Raw genomic sequence first — 23,617 nt, forward strand, 5'->3', positions numbered from 1 at the left:
AAATTCTTCTGGCTACCCCATGGGTCAGAAAATGGCTGGCCTGGATCTCTGGAAACAGGCAAGGCCTTGAGCAAATGTGGCCTTGTTACACCAATGGGCAGTTGTATGCACCAGTTATGGTATAAGACCAGCATCCCAGGCCTAATCCGGTACTGTCAAGTTATATGACCATGGCCAAATTCTTTAAATCTCTGTTTTTCTCACCCCTAATTTTGACAGGATTATTGGCCTACACCTTGCCAGTTTCTTTACATCAAATGAGAATGTCCATGAAAACATTTTGCAAAATAATAATATCACAACATATATATTGGGATAAAATTGGTATCCCTGTTATTGTCAGTCTTCACTTTAATCTCATTGGCACTAAATTATTCTCCTTAACAGGAGAGAAGAGGCTCTTGATCAGATATTTGATTCTCTCCTTAATCTGGTTTCCCTCACCCCCTGTGTTACTTCTTAGTGTTTGTACATTAGGTTTCTCACCTCATTTAGTGTCCTTTCTGCCTAAAATGCCCTTCCCATACCCCTCCTCCCTTAACCTGGGCAACTTGTCAATGAAGAGTCAGCTTAGTTGTTCCTTCTCCAGGGCTTCTCTTCATTTCTACCACTCCTAACTCCAGTGCCCCTAGAGGCCACCACCCTTCTGACCTCCCACTCACATGGGGCACATCTCTCTTGCGATACAGCATTGCTTTGTAAATGGCTCCTACGTTAGACTGTGAGCCCCTGACCATCTTATCAGAGACCATGCTTATTCATCTTCTCTCTTGACAGCAGAGCAAAGTATTTGGCATGTAAGTGCCACCTGGCCCAAGTCACTGGAGGGAGCAAATAAATGAAACAACTTTTAGTTGATTAAGTACCTGATCACAGATTTGATAAGTGTTCTTTACATTTAAATACATATACTTAAGGGATTATCACTTCTCCATTACAAATTTGTATTTTATTCAAATATAGCTTGTTTCCTCAGCTACTTCACTTGAAGCTTAAACTTCATTTTCCATCTATGGCAATGTGGATATTTTACTTAAAACACTTCTGCGTTCCCCCACCTTTCAGATATTTAAATACTACTTCTGAATAAAAACAGTCTGTACAGTGCTAGGTGTGACAGAATATTGAGGGAAAAACAATTTCAAAGTGTCTATCTTTTCAAATACTCATCTTTATACTCATTACGGAAGGATTTTTATTGTTTTGTTTGCTTGTTTTTACACCCACCAGGAAAAAAAAAAAAAGAGTTCTGTGGTATAGTCTCAAAGATAGTGTGTCAAAAAGAATTCAAAAGCCCAGATCGACGCAACTATAAATTTTATCAGTCAAAAATACATTCACCAGTTAAATGAAGTCATTGAATCATGCATTAACAAAATGAATAATAAACCTGAGACCATAGCAGTTTACCTCCCTCAACTGAATGCAAAGTAAGCAGGAGAAGTCTGATACTCAAATTGCATTGTCAGATGGCCCTAATGAGTTTAGTTTAGGCTAAGTCCTCCCTACCCCCGACTCCCGCTGTGTGTGTTGGGGCAGGGAGATGAAAAGGAACAAAGTGATAGAGCAAGTCAGAGAAGTAAGAAAGAGTACATAGCTTAGTGAGCTGAGAGAGGGGTTGTGTTTTCATTCAGTTGATTTAGTTTAAAAAGCATGTATGTATTTATGTATTAATATTTTCTTTTAAATTAAAATTTTAGTGTTAAAGGTAAAAACAATAGTACACTATTCTCATTCTATCCCTATTGTACAAAATTCCAGCAAAATTATATTTTATTTGGAGGGGTTTGTGAGGGGAGACAGAAAATATATAAAGAATTAAAGAACAGTAAATTACAAGAGCCTTTTTAGATATACCTACAGAAAAGGGTTAAGCTCCAAAATCATACCCCATTCCTATCATTTGAGGGAGGTGTGTGAATCAGATATTTATATCTACAAGTAGAAGATCATGCAAGTGTGGTACAATTTTATTTACTTTTATTTATTGAGGTGCAATTTTTAAGTGGCATAGTGTGAGACACAGTAATGGCTCACTGTCTATCTGTGAATGGTATTTGCATTTTTCACATTTCAAATACTGGGCACAGTGTTCACTTCTGTGATGCCATTGTAGAAAAATCAAGAATGATCCTAGGGCACTAGGATAAATATGCCTGCTACACTCAGACATTTGCAGACAGTCCACTCCCAATTTATGGAAGTCCTTTCTTAAAAATCAGAGGCGGTCAAGCCTTCACCTCGGCGCTTAAATGCCCTCTCTAAACTTGGCAGTCTTGCCTGGAAACATTCCTCCATCCTCCTGCTAACCTTCTGGACTGCTGCAATTACTTGCTTTCCTGCTCACTCGTCACAGTCAACCCATCCTTCAGTCCCAACTCTCTCCATCCCACTACTTGTTCAACTAATCCTGCCTTCATCCCATTGCTTAATGAGACTGAGCACAGTAGTTGTGTCTTGCCCCACATGAAACTCTGTCACTCAAGTCTTCATTGAACTTTCTTCTTTGACTTTTCCACTCCACTTTCTCTTGGTTCCCAAATTATCTGCCAATATGATATTCACCACAAGAAAATGCTTTGTTATCTAGTAAAAATAAGTACTGTTGCAAAAATTGAATGTGCCCCCCCCGCCCCCCGTCATATGATGCTGGATACCACACCAAGTGACGCGTTAAGTAAGGAACAGATTCTGGCTAAGCACAGAGGAGTCTCTGTCACTTTTACAGAGAAGGGGCCATGTGGAAGCAGAAGGAAGTTGGCTGAGACTCCCCACTTGCCTCTCTTCCATTTGCTCTAAAGTTAGGGGTGTGCACACTCCTCAGTGCGCCTCTTTTGGGGGAAAGGAGAAAAGGCCTGTCCTGACTCACAGACAGAAGCTGGAGATAAGGAAACCACCGACAACAGGGAGCCTGTGACCTCCTGGGGCTTTCTCAAGCACCAAAGCTTGTACCAATTATTTCAAAGCTTAAGATCCCTGATATGCTCTAGAACGTAAGCTTTAAGAAACCAATAATTTTTTGTCTTTTTTGTCTGTTACTGGAGCCTTAGTGCCCAGAAGAATGTCTGCACATGTAGACACCAACCTCAAAATATATTTTGAGTAAATCAATGTATTGCACTGGATTTGGCCATTATATCTCTATCACCCTATTCCGTTTCAGGAAAACTTAAGTTCAATCGCTTTTTACAGGTCTAAATTTCTCCAAAATAGTCACCATACCTGTAATGATACTTTCTTCTTTCTTGGAAAAAAAACCCTCCTGGTAAAAAGTACTCTATACCCATAGGGTAAAGAAGAGAGGATAATAGGATGAAGCGTTTCCTTCTCAAAGTTGAGCTATCTATAATGGAGCTTTATGCATCCTGTCTTCCCAGAGAAACTGTAATGATATAAAAAAGTTTCCGATTCCAATTAGAAGCCTAACCACAAATTTTAGCCTTTTTATCTATGAGGAAATATCTTTCAGATTTCATGTTGATATAATTCCAGAAATGTGGCCAATTTATAATTTGGAAATCTTAAGAAATTGGCTTCAAGAAGAATCAATATTCTGTACATATTATCAGGGGTGGAAAATGGTGTAGTGTTAGTAATAACAAACAGATACTTTCTGAGAAAACAGAGTTGATTTGTACCATTCCCATGTGAAAAAAGCAAAAACAATATAAAGTTGATATGGGTGTTTCCAGTTCTATGAATGCTCTGGTTTTATGAGAGATATGGAAGGTTCTGCATAAACTCGTTACTGAAATAAAACCGCTAAAGACTGATTGGATGGGTAGCTTCCTGAATTCTGAGTTATGCAGCAAAATAATACATAGCACAAGGATTTGAGTTAACTACAGAGTTATCATACCTGTGTATATGTGCTTAAAGACTGTTGATTCGTTGTTGATTTATCTAGCCAGTCTAAAACACTAATTAGAAAAATGTGGTGTCAACTTTCTCATCAAAAGAAATCTGAGAGGTCAATCACCCTTTATTCCATCCCATATCTTTTCCCCATCTGCTAAGTTTACTGACTGGGCTCAGTGTTACACAGATAGTCTGAACATGAGGTCACCCTAGAGTAAATGGGGCCTCACTTCTGAAGCTGTAGAGAAATTAACTATTACAAAGGGTTGGTACATCTTTTAATCTCAGTCTCAGATTAAGGCCAGTCTAAAACCAGTAGAATAGGTAGCTACTATAAGATAGGATATTAGAACTTTGATGGAGGCAGCCCTCTTCTATGTCAAAAAAATACTTCTTTCACTAGCTGGTCAAGAATTCTACCATGATGAAAATAATAACTCTGACAACAATTACTCAATGCTGAATAGTTTATTAGTGGATTTTATGTAACTATAATGACATTTTATTTTTTATTGTGTGAAATAAATAATTATTTCTTCTATTTGCCAAATTAATAAATTGAGGTTCCTAGTAATTAAGATTTCTCAAGATTCTGCAGTTAATGTGGACTCAAACTAAGGGCTTCTAACACTAAAACCCCTCATCCTTTCTGTTAAGGCATTTTGACTTTCAGACTCTTATAAAAATTCATACAGATCATAAAGACATCAAAGTGTTAAGGAGACACTGAAAACTCAGGCTGAAATCGCTTCTCTTCAGCATCAAGATGAGAGGAAGACTAGACGGATGGGATCAACTCATACTTAGGATCCCTTTTGATCAGGGGAAAAGTGATGAGACTAGGACAGCTATACAGGCTGGTTGGGGATGTCACGAGGGACTCTGACGTGTCAGAGGTGACCAAGGGGAGGGAACCTGGGCATCACCAGAGGGAAAAGGGAGATGGGCACCAAAATGGAGGGACAAGGATGTAGAGAAAATGGCTGCCCTTCACCCTCTGCCCAGGACCAGTTCTAGTTACAGATCATGGCCCTAACCATGCCCCAAGATGTTGCCAACAGCTCTGTCTTCAGGGAGAAAGGGCTTCTCAGGACCAAACTCCTGCTTTGTATGTTTCAGATACATTCCTCATTTTCTGTGCACCAGGCTAAATGATTTTTATCAGCCACCTCCTCCAGCTCATGTATGATTAGTGAGATATGCTGAGGGTACCCTGTATTGTTTCTCAAATAATAGTATGCAAAGCACCTGGAACTTCAGAGAAAAGCAGCCTAATTCTCCGCTGATATGAGCACATAGGGAGGGTTCAGGTAGTCCTTCCCTATACTCTTGGTGTGAGGCTTCTTTTTTCCTTTCTTTTTTTTTCTTCTTGCTTAGCCTTTATGTTCTATCTTCACAGTGATGACAGACTCTATTTTATTTTGGTCCAGATTTGGCAGCTGATTTGTCAAATGACCAAGGTCATCTGGTCATTTTCAAATGCTCAAAATGGATATCCCAAAATAATCCCCATATTTTTAAATAGAAATACTCTACTTTTATCTAGCAATGCTCTTTCTCGTCCCTATTTCTCTCTTTCCCCTCTCACCTGTCTCTTGCTCCCCCCAATCCACTTCTCACTCTCTCTCATATTAAAAATAATTAGGTATATGTTCGATGTGATTCACAATCCCTCTCTCCCTCCTTCTACCAGTAAAAAAGATTGTTGTGTTATAACTGCCACCTTTGAGTCAGTATTTCATTTAGGTTTCATTTTCTTCCTTAATTCACCAATCCTATTTCTTAAAACTGGTTAAATTTTACATAGTATGTTGAAACATAGATTATCCTGGGAATCTGCCCCATGTTCAATCTCAGGATCTCAGGGTTATGCGACATTCAATGCTCCCCAGTGCCAAACTACTTCTTAGAGAGTGACAGGAATATATATATATAGCTAATATTAGCTATATATATATTTAATGTGTTTTGGGAGCAGCGGGGTGAAATGTAATTTTCCACTCATTCTGATCAATGAGAAAATATTTAGAACCAGCTAAAGGCTTAGATGGGAGATAAGAAATGTCTGTTTGTAAAGAGAACAGAACTAGATAAATTAATATGCTGTGACAAATACAGTTTCACTCCTAAATGTAGTATCTTTCCCTCTCTCCCTCCCTTCTGAATACTCACCCTGATAAGGAAAATGTCTGAGGTCCTTCTTACAGTTAATGAATTAGGATACTCAAGAGAAGTTTCTCAGAATACCTGCTTCTGAGCCAGGGCATTGAAATGATGAAACCCCAGTTCCAAATTGCCTCAGGAAATGTAATGCATTCATGTTCCAAGTACAAAGTCCCTCAAACTCACTTTGAAAGTTTGCTTAGAGTCTAAATAAATCAAACTGAAAGGCTTAATTATGAAATCTCAGAGTTGGTCATGAAAATAATAAAATGCCTGAGTTTCTGTTTCAATAGAAGTGTTAATATTTTAGCAGCTCCTAACTGCCTGTGTTCTATTTCACAATTCATGATTAAACTTTGATTTTAATAGAGCTTCAAAAAAAACGTGAGACTTTTGCTTCAGTTATTTGTTATAACACTGGCTTGTCATTTTTAACCTGTAACTAATGTCGTCCTCTTAGCCATTCTCTCTTGGAGAGGCAGAAACAGCACAGTTAAGGCTGATGAATCCTGTGAGGTGACCTGGTCCATACCACACCCAAACAGACAAAGAATCACCATGTGGTCTCTTCTGTGGTATCTCTTCTGTGGTGTCTCTTATATCTCAGGTATAAGATTGAGAATAAAAATAACTTGGAGAAATTGACTACTCCACTTTTTTAAAAATCTGCTCTCTAATTTACTAGAGATGTCTTTTGGATTCAGGAGTAAAAAGAAGCAGGGTAAGTTGTGCTGAGAGACTCCAGCTTCTCCAATTCAGATGAAAAAATATATAAAGGGTAATAGATTCTAAAAATTCCTCAATGGAATATTTTTAATATTGAAGTATAACTGGTATATAAAAGTAGCTGTGCATATTTAATGTATGGTACCACCAACCACAAGCAAGATAGTGAACATATTCATCACCTCCAAAATTTCCTTGTGTTCTTTTGTCATTTTATTGTTTTTATTTCTTTTTGTAATAAAAATACTTAACATGAGATCTACCCCCTTAACAAATGTTTAAGTGTACAATACCATATTGGTAATTATAGGCATTATGTTGTACATTAGATCTCTATAAATTTTTCATTTGCATAACTGAAATTTTTTACCCATTGAGCAACAACTCCCTACTTGCTCCTCCCCTCAATACCTAGTAACTACCATTGTATTCTCTGCTTCTATGAATTTGACTACTTTAGATACCTCATTTAAGTGGAATTATGCAATATTTGTTCTTCTGTGAGTGGCTTATTTCACTTAGCACAATGTATTCCGGGTTCATCTATCACCCAAATGAGAAGATTTTCTACCTTTTTAAAAGGGTGAATATTGTTTCATTGTATGCATATGCCACATTTTCTTTATCCATTAATCTGTTGATGGGCATTTGGGTTTTTTCCATATCTTGAATATTGTGAAAAATGCCGCAATGAATATGAGAGTGCAGATATCTCTTTGAGATCCTGATTTCAATTATTTTGAATATATGCCCAGAAATGAGATTGCTGGATCATATGATAGTTCTATTTTAAGTTTTTAGGGAAACTTCACATTGTTTTCTATAGCTGTTGCAACATTTTACACTTTCACCAACAGTGTGAAAGGGTTCCAATTTCTCCACATCCTTGCCAATACTTATTATCTTTTGTACTTTTGATAGTAGTCATTTAACAGGTGTGAGGTGATCTCTCATTGTGGCTTTGACTTGCATTTCCCTGACATTAGTGATGTTGAGTGCCTTTTTATATACCCGGTGGCCATTTGTATGGTCACGTTTAGAGAAATAGCTATTCAGTTCTTTTTCCAGTTTTAAAATCTGATTATTAATTTTCTTGCTGCTTGGTTACAGAAATTTCTGATACATTTTGGATATTCATTCTTATCAGATAAATGAGTTTTTCAAATATTTTCTCTCATTTTTAGGTTGCCTTTTCACTCTGCTAATCGTTTCCTTTGCCGTGCAGAAGTTTTTTAGTTTAATGTCATCCCAATTGTCTACTTTTGCTTTTGTTGCCTGTGCTTTCAGTTCATATCCAAGAAAACATTGCCAAGACCAACATCAAGAAACTTTTCCCCTGTATCTCCTTAGAAGTTTTATAATTTCAGATCTTATGTTTAAGTCTAGTCCACTTAAAGTTGATTTTTGTCTATGGTGTAAGATAGGGGTCCAATTTATTTGTTGAAAAGACTATACTTTTCCCTATTACATATTCTTAGCAAACTTGTCAAAGATTAGTTTACTGTGCATGGATTTATATCTAGGTTCTCTATTATTTTTATTGGTCTACAGATCCATCTTTATGCAAGTATCATACTATGTTAATTACAGATCTATCTAGATCCAAAACATATTTTGTTTTCCATATAATTTTTTTATTTATTTATAATTTCAACTTTTATTTTAGATTCAGGGGGTATGTATGCAGGTTTGTTACATGGGTATATTTTGAAACTAGGAAGTCTGATGCCATCAACTTTGTTCTTTTACGAGATCACTTTGGTTATTTTGGGTCTTTTGTGGGTTCAGATGGATTTTAGTTTTTTTTCTGTTTTTATAAAAAACCCATTGAGATTTTGATGGGTATAGCATTGAATCTGTAGACAGCTTTGCATAGTATGCACATTCTAACAATATCAAGTCTTCCAATCCATGAACACTAAATGTCTTTGAGTCTATTTGTGTATAATTTATTTCATTACATTTTCTGGTTTTTAGTGTACAAATCTTTCACTTCTTTGGTTAAGTTTATACCTAAAGTCTTGAAAAAGAGAACATCTGCTCTCTTAGAGGAGTACTCTCTAACTATACTTAACTTCTTTAAATTTATATGTACATATAGATATTGACTGCAGAAAATCAGAAAAGTCAGAGAAGAACACTGAGAATCTTAAAACCACCTATAATTCCATCACAAAAAGGTAACAATTTTTCCTATTTTTGTGTAAATGCTTCCAGACTTTATATGATCCTCTTTCCACGACTGTGAAGATTAATCTATGATGTTATTTTTAATAATTTCAAGGTGGTTCCTTGATTGTACCAAAAGTTTATCATATATTAAACCAAGATGAATTACTTGCTATCTATTGAGACCTAATGTGATATAATAAAAGCCATTAGGAGGAAGTGGTTTCTCATTTTTCCTAAGGATGGAAGCATTAGGAAAAAGAGATTTGATTAAGAGAATATGGAGACAAATCAAAATCTTTAATCCAGGGCTTAGCCTTTGGAATCATGATTTAATCTAAAACAGGAAGGTTCCTTAGAGCTGTCATTTTAAAAATATGCTTGCTCTTGTCTCTGATGCTGTTTTAATGCAACCGCTGATAAGAATCCACTCCTCACAATACCAGAACCAAGCCAAGCATATTTTAAAGTGGCAGGCCTAATTTCCAAATTCAGCCTCAGTGTTACGAATATAAATCATCAACCAGAGAAGTAAACAGGCTGTAGAGGTCCTGATCAGTAACTCATCCTGCTCAACAAACTTTCCAAAGACCAAAACTTCATCTCCAAGAACTCACAGAGGTAACCAGAGACAGCTGAAGGCTCACCTCCAAGTAGAAACTGGCTTAGACAGTTAGGGTTCAACACTGGGCCCAGTACAGAGAAAGAAACAAAATCTAGATTTACAATGAATTGACCATTCTCCTTGCTCTATGTTAAAACCAGGTACTTGTAATAATCTTTAGATCTTCTACCTACACATAATAGGGTGATTATCAGCTGAACAGTCATTTGGAGGCAAGGCGAAATTCTAGGCAAAGAGATCAGTATAGGAAAAGAGACTACAGCATCAACGGGATAGTGAATTTTGGTAACTACAAGTAACTGGATATGACTGAAGCATGGACTGTGAGCTTGTTAAAGGGCATCACAATAGAGAGATGGGGTAGAAAAGAGCCAGATCAGATTGTAAAGGTCCTTCTAGTTAGTGGTCCTTAAACACTGAAATTACCTGGAGAGTGTCAAAAATACTGATGCTTGGTCTCACCCTTAGAGCTTCTAATTTAAGTGGTCTAGGGTATAATCTGAGCAACTGCAATGAAAAGCACACTAGCTAATTCCAATAGACAGCAAAGTTGGGGAACCATTCTTCTAGGTCATTATCAGAAGCATGTACTTCATCTAAGGATAATAGAAAGTAAAATAATTATTTGTAAAGCATGGAAGTGTCATATTTAGACTTTATACTGTGTTTCATTGTTTTGTTTTTAGTTTATGTTGTATATGTATTTATTCATTCTTTCTTTTAACAAATAGTGAATATCTACCCTGTCTCAGACTCTGACATACATTTTTTTACTTTTCCTGAAAACAATCCTTCTGTAACTTCCATGCATTTTCTTTTTTTCTTTTTCTTTTTTTAATTATACTTCAAGTTCTGGGATACATGTGTGGAATGTGCAGGTTTGTTACATAGGTATACATGTGCGATGGTGGTTTCCTGCACCCAGCAACCCATCATCTACGTTAGGTATTTCTCCTAATGCTATGCCTCCCCTTGTCCCCCAGGCCCTGACAGGTCCTGGTGTGTGACGTTCCGCTCCCTGTGCCCATATATTCTTGTTGTTCACCTCCCACTTATGAGTGAGAACACGCAGTGTTTGGCTTTCTGTTCCTGTGTTAGTTTGCTGAGAATAATGGTTTCCAGCTTCATCCACGTCCCTGCAAAGGACATGAACTCATTCTTTGTTATGGCTGAATTGTATTCTATGGTGTATATGTGCCACGTTTTCTTTATCCAGTCTAACATTGATGGGCATTTGGGTTGGTTCCAAGGCTTTGCTATTGTGAACAGTGCTGCAATAAACATATGTGTTTATGCGTCTTTATAGTAGAATGATTTATAATCCTTTGGGTACGTACTCAGTAATGGGACTGCTGGGTCAGATGGTATTTCTAATTCTAGATCCTTGAGGAATTGCCACACTGTCTTCCACAATGGTTGAACTAATTTACACTCCCACCAACAGTGTAAAAGCGTTCCTATTTCTCCACATCCTCTCCAGCATCTGTTGTTTCCTGACTTCTTAATGATCGCCATTCTAACTGGCACGAGATAGTATCTCATTGTGGTTTTGATTTGCATTTCTCTAATGACCAGTGATGATGAGCTTTTTTTCATATGTTTGTTGGCTGCATAAATCTCTTCTTTTGAAAGGTGTCTATTCATATTCTTTGCCCATTTTTTGATGGGGTTGTTTGTTTTTTTCTTTAAATATCTTTAACTTCCTTGTAGATTCTGAATATTAGCCCTTTGTCAGATGGATAGATGGCAAAAATTTTCTCCCATTCTGTAGGTTGCCTGTTCACTCTTATGATAGTTTCTTTTGCTGTGCAGGAGCTCTTTAGTTTAATTAGATCTCATTTGTCAATTTTGGCTTTTGTTGCAATTGCTTTTGGTGTTTTAGTCATGAAGTCTTTGTTCATGCCTATGTCCTGAAAGGTATTGCCTAGGTTTTCTTCCAGGGTTTTTTATGGTTTGGGGCCTTACATTTAAATCTTTATTCCATCTTGAGTTAATTTTTGTATAAGGTGTAAAGAAGGGGTCCAGTTTCAGTTTTCTGCATACAGCTAGCCAGTTTTCCCAACACCATTTATTGAATAGGGAATCCTTTCCCCATTGCTTGTTTTTGTCATAGACTTGTGTTTTAAAAAGATCACCATGCAGGATTTTGGGGGAAATGGCAGAATTGGCAGCATTGTTTTTCACCACTTCAAATATCCACATTTAAAAAATCAACCAACTAACAGAAGCAGAAACTCATGGACATATATGACACAATTAGCTGACAAAGTATCCCCACAAATATTAAAATACAAGCAGAAGGGAACAAATCCTCTACAATCACAAGACCTACATGATAATGGCATCTGTATAGAAAGAAGAAAAAACATGAAAGTAGGGTTTAAAGCACTTGAGAATAGGACAACCCCCAAAGAGTCAGCAGATATGTACTGGAAAGCATAGTAAGCCAATTTAAGACCGAAAACAGAAACTGGGAGAGTCTCTCCCTAAACTAGACTGAAAGGATTGAAGCAGTTTAGCCCCCATAAGTCCTCAATACTGACTTATCAGGATTCCTTTCTAAGATGGGGCCAAATATTGAGAAAAAAAGTCTACTATGAGTAGAATAAAAATTAAACAAGATAGAGAGACCATAACGAAACAAAAAGAATGTCTAGGCCAAAATGAGGAAGAGGAACAAAGCCAGGAAATCTCAGGAAGCAAGCAACCATGTTTTTGAAAATTATACCAAAATAACAGAAGGGGAAGTTCTGTGGAATTAAAAAATTTCCTGAACCCCAGCTTATTCTAAATGTTCTGGAAAGATAATCACATATAAATAAACAACATAAACTGTTAAGTTCAAATTCTATACAAAGATGTAATAAGAAAAGAGAAATTAAGTGACAGAATAACAATTTCCATACAAAGATGTTATAAGGAAAAGAGAAAAGTGAGCAGAATAACACTCTTCCAGACAATAAATTCATGCCAGAATGACATGCACATAAAGGAGATTCAAATTGCAGTCCACTGTTCCAAAATTCTCAAACGCATCCAGAATTCATACAAAACATGGAAGAGCAACACAAACTGGAATTAGAGAAGACTCAGACTTAGATGACAGTTGTTTATGAAAGAATTATAAGTAAAAGGATAAATAATTTAAGAAATGAAGACTAAATTAGAACACAAGAGCACATAAACACAAAAGAGAATGTCTTAGAATTTAAAATTAAGAAGTTGAGATCAAAAGTGTCCTAGAGAAATGTCAAATATAAAAAGTAGGTCAAAAAATTTCATATATTTTCACATACATATAATAGGAGTCCCTAAAGAAAAAACGAGGCAAGGGAACAGAACAAATGCTAAAAAGAAAAATTTAATTGTCAAATATATATGTGTACATATATATGCATATCATATCTAATATATGTAATATAACACTACTATAAATACTATATAGCATTATGTAATATATATTAGAATTGTATATTGTATATTATATACATTTGAAAGTATTTATATATACATACACACACACATATATATGTATAAATTACATTTTGAAAGAGCACACTATGGAGATCAGAATATCAATCTGGAATAGACAACACCAATATATTTCTAGTAAAATTATTAGACTTTTTGGAGAAGAAAGCATGTGTCTTATTAATGAAATAGTATTAAATTATCATTAGACTTTTTTATAGTAAGACTTTATGCCAGAAGAAAATGTAGTAACACATGTAAAATATTCAAGGAAAGAAAGTAGAAGCTAAAGGTTTTGTATCTGGCAAAACTCACACGTATAAAGGGCACAAACTATTAACTGTAAAATGTGAGGGCATCTTTTTAAAAAAATTTTTATTGAGGCATGACTGACATACAAAAACTATGCATCTTTAACGTATACAATTTGATGAATTTAGCTCAAAAGCTTTCTGGGAAATCTGTAATAGAACAAGCCTTACTTAAATGACTAAAGAGGTGTTAAGATAGGGACTTGTGGTGAGCATTAAACACATATTTACTTGAAATGATGTTTTATTATTGAGAACCATGATTTTTGATGTGGAAAAAAGGAACCCAAATGTAATATAGAAGAGCTTAAGTAAACACTCCATAGTCTTTCATTTGAATTGGAAGTATCACTATGAACTGGTGAAGTGTTTTATCTTTGTGTGGGGGGGGGGCTGGGGGTTGGGGGGAGGTTGTTTGTGTATTTTGACTCTCTCCACTAAAAAAATCATGAAACGATGGCAATCCCAGTAGCAGTGAGTATGCCTAGCACCAATATTGTAGTTTTGAAATGTCACTTCTCAGCAAAATAAACCAGGCCTCCTTGGAGACAGTCGAATCCAGATCTGGTTGAGGAAACATAAGATAATCCTGGAATACCCTATTATACCTGATAGCAAGAAAGTTATCAAAAATTACCAAAGTCATGTCAGAAAGACTAAGGATAAGTGCTTGAGGGGCTGGATATCCATTTTCTATGACTTGACTATTGCTTATTGCATGCCTGTATCAAAGTATCTAATGTACCCCATAAATATATTCACTTACTGTGTAAAAATAAAATAAGACAGCTATAGATCCTCAAAAAATAAAAAAGACTCAGAAGCCAAGTTGAAGAGGCTCCCACTGGCCAAGGATAGAACAACTTGAGCTTCATAATGATAATAATTATAATAGATTTAAGCCATGAAATATGTTTAAATCAATGAATTCATGTGGATAATTTTTAATGTAACTTGTCACATATGGAGGATGACAGAAAAACACTTCATCATCTTGAAAATCAGTAAGTTAAGAAAAATATCAAGCTTTCACTTACCTTTCTTATATATACTGTACCATTAAGATAAACAATAGTAAAGGAAGAGAAGCATCTCTTTATGAAAGCAGAAAATGAAAAATATAGTAGACAGAATTTCTGGAACGACGAAGTAAGAATACCACCAGACTCTCTCTCCAGAAAAAAAAATAATTTATTTGGTGAAATTATTAAAAACAACTGTTAAGGTATTTAGAAATTATCATAATTGCATATACCAAATGGAGAAACATTTATTCAAGAAAAATTTACAAACTTTTGGTAAGAACAATGGACCTATGGCGTTTAAGCCATGACCTACTCCATTACGTGCCCTTCAACTTATAAGCTCCAAGTAATGGAAACTCTACCCCATTAGAGAAGTTTATAGTAACCTCACTTTCCAGATCCTAGTGTCAGGCTCCAGTTTCACCCAAATAAGGGCAGTCTGCCTGCGTTTCTCATTCTCACTACTCCCCAGACCCCTGTTGCAGAAGCTTGATTCTAGGCAAACATGGCCAAGAGAACTTGAGCTCTCTTATTTTGACAAGTTCTATCTTGTATAAAGGAAGTTCTACTCAAACCATAACAGGCTGAAAATATTGAGGCCACAATTGTTTCATATCCAGCTTTCCCAGATGGTAGAGGTTCCTTGGCAAAAAGGAAAAAACAACAACAACAAAAACAAAAACCAGGGACTTCCACTTTTATCCCTAGTATCCCTAGTACCTAGTATAGAGCAAAGGTGTCACTCAAAGAGCAGGCCTCCATGCTTGACCACCTTAGCTGTGGTTCTATAAAGTCAAAGAGATCCACAGCTCTACCTGAGGGAGCTGAATTTAAGTGAAACAGAGAGTGGAGTGTTTGATACCTAAGAGTGTTGTCAACAACAATGGAGATCTTGGTGAAGAATGATTAAGAAAAGGCTGGTAACTCCAAAACAAGCAGAATTACAGAGCAACCAGAAAATAAGTCAAAATAATCAAAGGAAGGAAGGAAAGAAGGGAGGGAGGCAGAAAGGGAGGGAAGGAGAAAAGAAGGGAGGAAAAGTTGGAAGGAGGGAGGGAAAGAAAGATAAATAGAAAGGCAGAAAGAATGACAGAAAGAGAAAGAAAGAAAGAAAGAGAAAGAAAGAAAAAGACAGAAAAGAGAAAAGAAAAAGAATGAGAGCCAAGAAGAGCCTTCATAATAATATCACAGTCAACTCTGCTAGTCACAAGGCTGTGGTGTCTGGTAGTCACAAGGCTGTGGCATGTGCTAGGAAGCATCCACTCAGAAGCAATCAGAGAAAAGATTTAGGACAGAATCAAAGCATGTCCAAAGCTTCACTCAGACACATCAACAGAAGCTGAAACCTTGCTAGCACAAAGGGCTTAAACACATCTTCTGACAAAATACTGGAAGACTAATAAGCTACTTTGATCCAAGGGCAGTAACAAAAACCAATACTATTAGCAATGAAGAGGGGTATTTTTTAATGATAAAAGGATCAATCCATCAGGAAAATTTAACAAATTTGGACATATACATTTAAATTTAACAAAAGATGTGCAAGTCTTGTACACTAAAAACTATAAAGTATTGTTGACAGAAATTAAAAATATTAAACTTTTTTTAAATGTTGAAATGTTCATGAATGGAAGACAATACTTTTAAAATGACAGTATTCTGCAAGTCAATCTACAGATTCAATGCAATCTCCAACAAAAATCCCAGATTTTTTTTTAGAAATTGACAAGAGGATCTTAACATTTATATAGAAATGGAAGAGATACAAAATTGCTGAAAGAAATCTTTAAAAAAAAACAAATTTAGAGAACTCATACATCCTGATTTCAAAATTTACTACAAAGCTACTACTATAATCAAGACACTGTGGTACTACATAAGGATAGACATATAAATAAATAAAATACGACTGAGAATTCAGAAGTAAAACCTTGTATCTATAGTCACTGATTCTCAGTACGAGTACCAACGTAACTCAATAAGAATAGTATTTTCAACAGATTGTGCTGGGACAACTGGATATCCACATGCATAAGAATGAAGTTGGATTCTGACCTCATATCATAAACAAAAAGTAACTTAAGATAAATTACAGACCTAAATGTAAGAGCTAAAAATAACAACTCTTAGAAGAAAACAAAAGTAAATCTTTTTGTCTTTGGGTTAGCCACCAATGGGTTCTTAGATATGGCACTAAAAGCACAAGCAACAGAATGAGAAAATAGACTGCATCAAAATTAGCAACTTTGTGCTGCAAATGGTATCACTGAAAAAATGAAAAAGAAAACCTATGGAATTGGAGAAAATATTCCCACATCATACATCTGATAAGGGATTTATATCCAGAATATATAAAGAACTCACAACTCAATAAAAAACATAAATAACCCAATTAAAAATGAACAAAGGATCCGAATAGATCCAAAGATCTACAGATAGTCAATAAACACATCAAAAATACTCAACATTATTCATCATTAGATAAATGCAAAGCAAAACCACAGTGAGTTGTTTTTTTTTTTTCCGTAGAGATAGGGCCTCATTATATTGCCCAGGCTGGTCTTGAACTCCTGGCCTCAAGGAATCCTCCTGCCTTGGCCTCCCAAAGTGCTGGGATTACCGGTGTGAGCTGCTGAACCATGCCACAGTGAAATATTACTTCACACCTACTAGAATGGCTAGGCTATCAAAAAGTCATACAATAATAAGTACCGATGAGGATGTAAAGAAATTGGAACTCTTAGGCATTGGAGGTGAAATGTGAAGTGGTGCTGGCAATTTGGAAAACGGTTTTTCAGTTCATCAAAAAGTAAAACATAGAGTTACCATATGACACAGCAATTCCACTTCTATTTTCTGCAGAAAATACAAAGGACGATATAGTGAATTGTACCATGCATTTGCAATCAGCCACATGCAAACCGTGAGAAACTCCGTAGTTCAAACAGCCTGTGTTTTCAACAGATACATTTTAAGATAAAATGATGAGGGATAAGTATAAAACTGTCAAGGAAATGTTTAGTATAAAAGTTGGTGTGGTGGACAAAGGGGTGGTGTTTGAAATGTGGTGCAGAGAAGGGGCTTCCAGAATGTCTAACCGAGTTCTATTTTCTGACCTGGTCATGGTTAGGTTACAGGATGTTTGCCTTAGAATAATTCATTAAGTAATGCATTTTGCTCTGTGACATTTTCTTCATCTGTTGTTGGTGGGCTTTTTTAAACACTTTTTTTTTTTAGTTTATGAAAACTTTCTCTTTAATCAAGGCTTTTAACATGAACAGACTTCTTGAATAATATGGAAAGTTTCCACTATATTGAAACATAAATCCACAAGTCACCATACATACAACACCTGGCAGGAAAAAACAAAAACAGCAAGTTTACAGGATCCCTGTAACAGCCATGATCTTAATCTCAGATGCTTCCTCCATCTACCAACTGTGTTCTGGATACAGAGCACACCGTGGCTTCTGGGGTCACACTCAGCTGAGGCTGTGGCCCACAGAGCACTCATCTCTCTGGGCTGTGGTGGTGGTGGCTCTACTCAAGAAGCAAAACAGTTACCAGCACATTCACAAAGCGTGTTGAACATCTTTTAAATATCAAAGTGAGAAACAAGGAGGCAACATAATAGTGTTATCAGAAAGATGTTAGGAAGCAAGGACAGCCGTGTAAAGCTCAAGGCTGGAAGGTGGCTTGCCAGCTTCATTTATCTGGCTTCTTGGGTAGCAGGCACTGGAATAGTAAGATGTGAGGCTCTGGTTCACGGATCATGTAATGGACTCATCCTTGACTCTGCTGAACACCAAGATTCCTCCATTCAGATTCAGACTCTGCTGAACTCCAAGATTCCTCCATTCAGATTCAAGTGGGTTTTAGGGACCAGCTTGGCTATGTCCTTGGGCAACATGACATGCCAATACTCAAACCCCTCATCATTGTATTTCTCCAAATAGTAAATTTATTTGTGCAATATGATCGCTGCGTCTGCAAGCTTTCAGTCCCACACCACCAACATCCTAGCAACTCCCAGCAGCACCAAATATTTTTTAATGAACTAAATAAATAATTACTCTGGAAGTAATGTGGGGAAGAGATTTTGAATTTCAGCAAGATAAGATTAGAACCAGAAAAAAAAAAAAAAAACAGATGAAATTAGAACCAGAAAGGAACATGTGAAAGACACAGAGGAAGTTAGGAATATATATGAAGCTTTCTAAGAGGCAAATTAATAGAATTTGGTGACTAACCGAATAAAGGGAGTGAGGAAGAGGTAGAAGATGGTGACTTACAGGCTTTTTGGCTCAGATCAACGAGTCGAAAAACAGAGGATAAGTACATCTTTTCTCTCACCCCTGATAACCTTTGACTATTGATTTTCCCTGTCCAGTGGCCATTCTTCCTTGGTCTGGTAACAGAAAACATACTTTCCTAGCAACCCATTCTCAGTCCATAGGCTTCAAGTGGCTGTCACCACCTGTGCTCTAAGGAGAGCTGGAGAGGCCAGTGACCCAGCCTATGTTTTCTATTTTTTTTTTTTTTTTTTTTTTTGAGTCGGGGTCTCGCTCTTTCACCCAGGCTGGAGTGCAGTGGCGCAATCTCGGCTCACTGCAGGCTCCGCCCCCCGGGGTTCACACCATTCTCCTGCCTCAGCCTCCCGCGCAGCTGGGACTACAGGCGCCCGCCGCCTCGCCCGGCTAGTTTTTTGTATTTTTAGTAGAGACAGGGTTTCACTATGTTAGCCAGGATGGTCTCGATCTCCTGACCTCATGATCCGCCCGCCTTGGCCTCCCAAAGTGCTGGGATTACAGGCGTGAGCCACCGCGCCCAGTCCTATGTTTTCAACAGATACAGAGCATCCTGCATCAACCACAGTGATTGATGCAGGTATGAGAACATGACCCAAGCTAGGTTTATTGGAATTGAGTGGATGAGCCCATCTCCTCTCAAAGCTCTAGGTTTATTACTGTGGCTACTATGAAATAGGAACTTGTCTAGGAGTGATACCCACATAGCAGAAAACAGAGCGGAAACAGATGCACAGAGTCCACACGTATGCTCATAGAGTGTTAATGACATTGATTTAGTTTCTGGATCCAGGCAGGCCTGAAGACAGTCTATTCCTGTGCTTTTCAGCTATGTGTGAGTCATTATATTCTAATTTTTCCTTTAAAAGCAGATTGAATAAGATTTCTGTCACTTAAAAATGAAAATATCTTCACTAATGCAGAATCAAGGAACATTGTACTGTTTCCAGACTTACTCATATACATAGTCTAGTGCTGGCTAATAGAAATACAATGTGAACCACACATCTAATTTTAAGTTTTCTAGTAGCCGCATTAAAAAAAGTAAAAATAAGTGCATAAAATTAATTTAACAAATATATTGTATTTAACCTAATATACATAAAATCATTTCACACGTAATCAATATTTTAAAAATTATTACTTTACATCTCTTTTGTAATGTAAAGTACATTTCTAAGTCTTTGAAATCTACTGGACAGTTTAAACTTAAAACATCTCAATTTAGAATAGCCTCATTTCAAATGTCCAATAGCCACATGCGGCTATTGTAATGAGCAGCAAAGATCTAAGCCATTCCCTACCTTTTCCCAGCAAAGTCTGCCTTCTCTTGAGTCCTATTGCTAGTATCCCAGAATTGACAGGTACGTTAAAAGTCGTGTGGTCAACCCTCTCATTTTATAGGCAAAGAAAATAATAATGATCTATACTAATGAAAGTGTTAGTTTCAGAGCTGGAATTCATAAAAAAAATAGGAAAAACAACGGCTAGATATTGAATAGTTACTACTGTAAATGTTGATATTTGTTTGTTTGTTAGGTTTTGTGTTTGTGTTTGGCTATCCAGTATTAACTCTTTCCTATTTGGGGAAATTAATAATATTAATAGATAATATCTAGTGAGTATATTATATGTCAGATACTATCTTGAGAACTTGACAAATATTGACTCATTCAATCCTCACAGTGACCCTAATGAGGTAAGTATCTTAATCCTCATTTATCTATGAAGAACAAATAAATTAAGACATGAGACTGGGATTTGAACCTAGGGCTTTTGGATCCTGAATCCACACTATTAACCCATCCGTTACTCCTGCCCCGTGGTCTTGCTGAAGGCAGCAACATGTTTCCCATTGTAGAGGCCCAATGAGACATTTACTCTTTCTCCCTGTTCTCTGGCAGCTCGGGTACTTAACTCAGGCTTGGTGAGTTGATTACTCCCAGAAATTCACACCTGAGGGAGATGATGCAAATGCAAAAGATGTATGAGAATTTATTCATCATGGAGGACAGCAGCTGGGACACCTGAGTCAGATCATACCTGTGGCCTAGCCTCTTGAGGACCTGAATTCCTGCCTGTCTTCCAAAACCGAATCTACGGTTTCCTGGTTTTCTGTGAAGTCCTGATGTCCTTTTGATAACATTCTTTTTGCTTAAAACTTCCAGAGTCCATTTTTATTATCAACATCCAAGAATGTTGATTAATACCAGTAGTACATATTATTATAGTCATTTTACACAAAAATAAACTTAATCCTTAAAAAGTAAAACACTTTTGCTTTGGCCGGGTCTGGTAGCTCACACCTATAATCCCAGCACTTTGGGAGGCCGAGGCAGGAGGATCACGAGGTCATGAGCTCGAGACCAGCCTGACCGACATGGTGAAACCCCGTCTCTACTAAAAATACAAAAATTAGCTGACGTGATGGCATGCTCCTGTAATCCCAGCTACTCAGGGGGCTGAGGCAGAAGAATCACTTGAACCCGGGAGGCAGGGGCTGCAGTGAGCCAACATTGCGCCACTGTACTCCAGCCTGGGCGACAAGAGCGATACTCCATCTCAGAAAAAAAAAAACAAAACCTTAAACACTTTTCCCAATATTTTCTAGGAAGTAGTTGGCAAAACTGGAACGTGGACACAGGCCTCATAGGTAGTCTCCAACTACCTGCTATTCTGGACTAGAATCTAGGTCTCCTGAACCCAGAATCCTTTTTCTTTCCGTGAGGCCAATCCTCCAAGCCATGAAAAATAGCCTTACAAAATGAGGTCAAAGGGTTAAAATAAAGTGAACAGTGCTTTACATGGTCTTTAAAAATTAAATCCTAAGGAGAGCATGCTTAACACTGTTACAGAGCCATGAAAGAGGTATTTAGGGCACCAGATCATATTAATCATAATAAGTAGTTAGAAGTCAATCCCATCTGCCACTATGCCAGGTCTGCCTGCCCCAAAGTGTAAACATTTATTAAGTCCCACAGGATTTAGCTTTAGCCCAACAGAGAGGAAGAAAAGAATTGAGACTTGGACAGCTTCCACCTTATAGTCACATCTGCACAACAGGTCACCTAGTTAAAACTAAAGTGGTTCCCACAGGGAGCTAGAAAGAGCAGCTCTATAAATATGCTCCTACAACACAACTGTTCTTTGCCCCTTTGGTGTGTGGATGGCTGAAAGCAATGTACCAGAAAATGCTGGAGAACGGACTCTAGGCCAGTAAAATAGCAGAGAAATGCTGAAGTACTGAATGTAGGACAGAGGAGACAACAAAACAGTTACAGAATTCTTGGAGAATGGCATCAGAATAAAACTACACACACACACACACACACACACACGAAAGCGCACACACACAGAGCACACAAAAACAACCACCACCACAAAACAAAATCACTTCTACCAAGGATGGCAAAAGCACAAAGAGAAGGAAATTATCTGATACTATTACAAGCAGTATAAATAACCCCAACTTCTTTGAAAGACAATTGGCAATATTTATCAACATTTTAAATATATGGGTCCTTTGTCCTAGCAATCCCATTTCCGGTAATATACAATAATATATGTACAGGCCGGGCGCGGTGGCTCACGCTTGTAATCCCAGCACTTTGGGAGGCCGAGGCGGGCGGATCATGAGGTCAGGAGATCAAGACCACGGTGAAACCCCGTCTCTACTAAAAATACAAAAAATTAGCTGGGTGTGGTGGCGGGCGCCTGTAGTACCAGCTACTCAGAGAGGCTGAGGCAGGAGAATGGCGTGAACCTGGGAGGCAGAGCTTGCAGTGAGCCGAGACTGCACCACTGCACTCCAGCCTGGGCGACAGAGCAAGACTCCGTCTCAAAAAAAAAAAAAAGAATAGTATATGTACAAGATGTACAAGAATATTTATTGCAGAATTTTGTTTGTAATATCTAATAATGGCAATAAGGACAATATTCCTTAAAAGGAGATGGATGCTTATAGTATGTTCACATTTTGAAATATAAAACATACTTTGAAAAAGAATGAGGTAGTTCTATATTTAAAAACATGAAGTGATATTCATGATAAACTGGTGTAGGGAAAACCAAGTGACTGAATAATATAGTAGATAGATTAAACCAACAGATACACACAGTGATCTGGAAAGACATTGCTATCAGCAACTTATTCAGATCTCACAACAAATCTATGGGTGATACTACTGTTATCTTTGATTTATAGATAAACAAATGAAGCAATTTACAGACAGGTAAAACGCCTTAGCTAAGGTCATAGCTATTCAGTAAAATGGAGTGGGTAAGGGGGCTATCAGGGCTTTTAAAATATAATCCACTTTGTTTTATATTTTTCTTGAATGAACTGTAATTTTTTATGAAGCTACAAAGGATCACAAAAACTTTTTTAAGAAACCAATAAAAACCATGGACCCATGGGTTCTTGACATTTGCCTCTGGCCACTTCCCCTTCTAAACTTCACAGCACATCTCCTAGCTCCCTTCCTCATGTGCCTTCCTCTTCCACTTTAAAGTGACAGAAAGAATTCAGCTCCTCTGGCTTCCGCAGAGAGATATTTCCACCATCTAACAGCCTTCATCATTAGGAAATAAGCATTCATATTAAGACCAGTGGTTCCTTGGCTCCCACAATGTTGTCTCCCACAATGTCACAATTGTATTTGCGCTACAGGAAAGAAAAGAGTTTCACATGATCTATTCAGTGATAATAACCACCTCTATGATTCAGCTGTATTATGACATATTTTAGATACTGATTAGGCCAATATTCTAATCACTTCAACAAGAATGAAGGAGTAGGCTTTGGATGATTGTTTTAAAACTTCATTAAGTTTGTCCAGTTACAATCAATTCCTTCGTATCATATCAAAAGTGTATAATGCATAACATTACATGAAAACTGATGGAAAAACATGGTAAGTATTAATAAATGAGATGAAGTACAGAACCAATGGAGCCTAATTT

At 37.1% G+C, this 23,617-nt stretch overlaps 1 protein-coding gene and 1 pseudogene across 6 annotated transcripts in view; both read right to left on the reverse strand.

Moving 5' to 3' along the window:
* KCTD16 (potassium channel tetramerization domain containing 16) overlaps positions 1 to 23,617 on the reverse strand; it is a 311,156-nt gene that overhangs the window by 25,870 nt on the left and 261,669 nt on the right. The gene's annotated exons all lie outside the window — the stretch shown is intronic.
* On the reverse strand, positions 17,398 to 18,689 carry LOC129486981 (cyclin-dependent kinases regulatory subunit 1-like; annotated as a pseudogene).

Source organism: Symphalangus syndactylus, chromosome 7 (assembly GCF_028878055.3).
Source record: "Symphalangus syndactylus isolate Jambi chromosome 7, NHGRI_mSymSyn1-v2.1_pri, whole genome shotgun sequence".
In the NCBI taxonomy this organism is placed as follows: Eukaryota; Metazoa; Chordata; class Mammalia; order Primates; family Hylobatidae; genus Symphalangus; species Symphalangus syndactylus.